Source organism: Miniopterus schreibersii, assembly GCF_964146895.1.
Source record: "Miniopterus schreibersii genome assembly, chromosome: 13".
NCBI lineage: Eukaryota > Metazoa > Chordata > Mammalia > Chiroptera > Miniopteridae > Miniopterus > Miniopterus schreibersii.
The window spans coordinates 53425311-53430318 of NC_138113.1; the positions used below are offsets into that span (position 1 = coordinate 53425311).

General features: G+C 44.3%; 1 protein-coding gene across 1 annotated transcript in view; it reads right to left on the minus strand.

Annotated features, from left to right (window-relative positions):
• The window catches only part of ZNF2 (zinc finger protein 2), a 35080-nt gene extending 30193 nt beyond the window's left edge, over positions 1 to 4887 (minus strand). The window contains exons 1-2 of the mRNA XM_081156402.1: positions 4839 to 4887; positions 4543 to 4707 (exon numbers count right to left, since the gene is read on the minus strand). The gene's annotated coding sequence lies outside the window, so the exon portion shown is untranslated. The remainder of the gene's footprint in view (positions 1 to 4542; positions 4708 to 4838) is intronic.
• Between the last annotated feature and the right edge of the window lie 121 nt (positions 4888 to 5008).

Below are 5008 nucleotides of genomic sequence, written 5' to 3' on the forward strand. Positions count from 1 at the left end.
CACCAAAGAGGACATACAGATGGCAAACAGGCATGTGAAAAGAAGTTCAACACCATCAGCTACCAGGGAAAGGTAAATTGAAACCATGATGAGATATCACTACACAACTATTAGAGCAGCTAAAAAAAACTTTTTTAAAGTGATAATACGAAGTGCCGCTGAGAATGTGCAGGGCCTAGACCCCTCACACATTGCTGGTGGGAATATAAAATGGTATGGCCACTTTGGAAAAGAGTTTGGCAGTTTCTTAAAAACTCAACATACACTAACCATACAGTCTAGAGATCTCACTGCTTGGCATGCATCCCAGAGTAATGAAAGCACATGCACACAAAACACGTACGCGTTGGGTATACATTCCAAAGTAGTGAAAGCAGGGATTCAAAACAATATTTGTACCCCCATGTTCAGAGGAGCATTATTCACAGTAGCTAAAAGATCTGTTGACAGATGAATGGATAAACAATATATATATATAATGGAATATTATTCAGCCTTAAAGAGGGAAGGAAATTCTGACTCAGGCTACAACATGCACCATCTTTGAGGTCAGGACACTATGCTAAGTGAAATAAGCCAGTCACAAAAGGACAGAAATTGTATGATTCCTCTTATATGAGGAACCTTGAGTAACCAAACTCATAGAGACAGGAAGTAGACTGGTGGCTGCCAGAGACCGGAGAGGAAAGCGAGGGGGGAGCTGCTGTTTACCAGGCACAGAGTTCCAGTTGTGCCAGATGAAAAGTTCTGGAGATGATGGTGGTGACATGATGCCAATGTTCTTAATGCCTCTGAACTGTACACTTAAAAGTGGTTAAGATGGTACATTTTATGTTATGTGCATTTTATCACAAATAAAACAATTCTAATGTCAAAAAAAATGTGCATGGATATTCATAGCAGCTTTGTTTGAAAAAGCCAAAAATTGGAGACAAACTAAATATCCTCCAATGGGTGAATGGTTAAGCAAAAAGGAAGAAGCTACTGATGCATGCAACAACTTGGATGGACACCAAGGTCATTATGACGAGCAAAGAAGACAACCTCCGAAGGCCACACACTGTAGGATTCTATTTATATCACACTCTCAAAATGGCAAAATGATAGACATGGAGAACAGGTTCATGGTTGCCAGGGGTTAGGGAGAGAGTGGGGAAGAGAGAGAAGAGAGGCAAATATGACTGTAAAGGAAAAGCACCAGGGCTGTTTGTGGTGATAGAGCAGTTCTGTATCTTGATGGTGGTGGTTACAGAAATCGACACAATAAAATTGTATAGAACTACGTACGCATACATACAAATGAATGCATGTAAAACTGATAAAAATCTAAGTGAACTCTGGATTGTACCCAAGCCAATCCCCTGGTTTTGGTATTATATGATTGTTATTTGCTACCATTGGGACAACTGGGTAAAGGATGCATGGAACCTTTCTGTACTATTTCTGCAACTTCTTATGAATCTATAATTATTTTTAAATAGTCAGAAACAAATAAGAAACACATTAACCCAAACCTGAATGCCTGACCATGGGCCAGTGGGTTCTCATGTGACCTGAGCTGTTCATCATGAAGTGTCTGCTCCATTAGGTCATGAGGTTGGGTGCACAGCAGCACTCCATCATCAAGTGGAAGCAATTTGTATGAAAATGGGCTCTAGAAGATCCTGAAGGCACAAGTCGCTGTGTGATTTCCTCATGACCATGTCATCTACTCCATGGGAAGTTCCCATGACCAGCTGCCTGAAGAAAACTCGGGCTCTGCTTGATATGCAGGCACCACCTGAAAGTGGAGAGTGGTGAAGGGAAATCCTCTCAGTGGATGGCTTTTTGAAGGCTTGGTTATGGTACTAGGTAGATGGTAGCATCCTGGGGCAAGGTCCTCCAGGATGTGGTATACACTCTAAATCAGCATCCAATATATGATGCGGTTTCCCCCATAGCTGGGATTTACGGGTCCAGTTATCAAGGGCTGGGAATGGGAGTACCTCCTCTCACTATTATGCTTAGTAATTGACTGGTAAAAATTTTGCTTCCTGTCTCTGCTTATATAGAGATCTTAGTTCCAAAGGAAGCAACGCTTCTACCAGGTGACAATGATTTCATCCAAACAGAAGGTGATGTTGCCACCTGGCCACTCTGACTCTTCCTAACACTGAGACAACAGAAAGGCTTTCTTCTGGCTGTGATGATTGGTCCCGACTGTCCAGGGGAAACTGGGTTGCTGCTACACAATGGGGATAAGAGGAGTGTGTATGGCATGCAACAGATCCTAGGAGACCACTTAGTACTCTCAAGACCTTAGTTACTCAAGCCAGTGGAAAACTACAACCACCCAATCCAGTCAGAAGTTCTAATGAGCTAGATTCTTCAGGAATGTTTGGGTCAACCCAGCAGAAAGGAACCATGACCAGTGCAGATGCTTCCTGAAGGCAAGGGGAACGTGCAATGAGTAGAAGATGGTAATTATAGATACTTGTTATGACCACATGACCAGTTACAGAAATGAGATCATGATAGTTATAAGTATTACCTCATTTTGATGTTTGCATAAAATTAAAAAATATTTAATTTCCTTCTTTTATCCCCCTAACAGCCAACAAGGTGCTAATTTTTTATCTCAGTACTTAAATAACAGGATATAAAAGGGAAGTATGAACTAGAGTAACGATCAGGAAGCATAAATGTCACACAAGGACAAAAAAGCCTTTGTGTCCTCTTTTGGAGAAAAGGTTGTACCATATAAGGCAGAAGTATGATTTTTTTTTATTTGAATTTTAAGTATGTTTTACGGAGGTGTATATGGATGCCAAGTTGACATGGGGTGGACTGTTAAGACTGTATACTATGTCAACTTGGTTATGCTGAATTGCATGTCTTTATAGGGTAGCTAAATACCAAAGGGAGTAAACTGGAGGCTCCCAGTCCTCTCTAGGCCTTGGTTGGATGTCCCCAAACACCACTTCTTTCCAATGCAGTCTTCAAATATTTTTGTCCCTTTTTCTGTCTCTGCACCTTCTGAGATTCCTTTTACTTGTATGTTGGAATGCCTGACATTATCCTACCAGTTTTTGAGGCTTTAATATTTTTTCAATCATTTTTCTCTGTTCTTTGCACTGAGTGATTTCTATTGTGAACCCTGAAAAAGAACACACCTAGTAAGAAGGGCTCCTGGTGGCTAACTGGGCTAAATTGTAAAAACAAAAACCACCACACACGGAGCCGAGCAGCCATTTCTACACAAACTGCATGCAAACTGCACTTAAAGAAGAAACCCGCACTAACCTGCCCACCTGCCCTGTGTCTGCCGTCTGAGTCATTTCTTACAAAGGAGTTCCTGGAATCCTATTTCAGCCAATAGGACTGAGGCTTTCCCCATCCAATCGGAGCTGTGTAACTCCAACCAACCAGAGTGGCTCTATTCTGACCAATCAGGTCAGTACTTTTTGGGCCAATCAAACTGAGAGGATTTGGAGTCCTTATTTACATGGGGACAGACCAAGCAGGGACCAGGGGTGTGGCCTTCTGTCCCTATAAAGTAGCTCCCTTCCAGCTCTAGGAAAGGGGTGGGGAGCATTCTACCTGTGGGCTGGTTGGGCCACAGCAAATGCAGGAGGGCCTTGAAATTCAATAAATCTGGAAGCGTTTTTCATAGCTAATTTTTAAGCTGATAATTTTGTATGGCCTGCGAATGACATTATAAACATCCAAATGGCTCTTGGCAGAAAAAAGGGTTCTCCACCCCTGCTCTAGGAGCAACCCTTTTACTCTTTTCATCAAAGATGGAAGACTGTCTCTCCCTTGGTGAGTTGTAACACAGATGTCTCCTCAGAGCAGCCCACTGAGAATTTGAGCAGAGCTGTCTAGCTGGTGAGGGGCCTGGCCCCAGGGTTGCCTCACAGCTGTGCTGTATCACAGTTGAGCTTTTTATACTTAAGAAATGTCCCTTTTTTCAGCACATCCTAAATTGAGGATTCCTACTGGCATTGAGTTGGCGCCTAAGACCATCAGTTGATAAAACTGATCTACCTGCAAGGTCACTGGTTCTCCCTTCAGCACACACCCCCCCCTCCCTGCCCCCCAGCAGGCCTTCTACCACTTTCAGTTGATCAAAGCAGAAGTAGGTCAGTAGGTCAGCCTGGATTCAAAGGAGGGGACATAAACTCCACTACTGGACAAAGGAATGACATGCAAGTACAGAAAGAGAAGGATGTTTTGGGGGCCATCTTCGCAGGCATCCTACCATACAAGAATTACTTAATTAGGCAGCAGTTCTCCTTCCCCAACCAATCCGTGTGTGCCTGTTTCCCAAACCCCTGCCAGCACTGGATATGATCAGTCTCTTTCCTTTTAAACAAGCCAATTTGATATGTTAAAAGTCTATTAAAATTGAATGCATTATAAAATAAGCAGGAGTGAAACCAGTTGTTTCGTTCAGGAAAGAAAAAATAGTAGTAGATGAAGCAACTGTATCAATCCTGATGATCTGGACCCTAGCTTGTCACTAATTTTGCTTTTATCTATGTTTGAAAGTGTCACACTAACTTTGAAAACTGGAGGTCTGTCCGAGCAGGATTCCCAGCTTCCTAGAGACGGCCGTGTCTCCCCCCTTCTGCGTACCTGGGTCAATCCGGGCACACCCAGATGAAGCCGTGCCCAGGTGGGTAAAAAACGGCAGCCCAGGCTCGGGATGCAGGCGTGCGGCCAACTCTTAGGATTAGAATAAAGCGAAAGCACTTCATAGCCCTGCAGGAATGGGTATGAACAACCTCCCGCACACTCCCTGTCTGCCTTCCTCACCCCGTGGACCTCCCCTCGGACCCTTTCCCTGGCGTCTGTACCTCGTCCAACTAGGGGATCCCCTGGCTCACGAGGAGCTCCCGGTACTGCGTCTCGCGCCTAAGAGATCGGGCTCTTCCCGCCTCCTCCCGCGAGACCGCAACGAAGTAGCCCTAGCCCCGCCCCCATTGGCGGCGGCGAGCCCAAACCCCGCCCTCGGGTCCTCACGCGA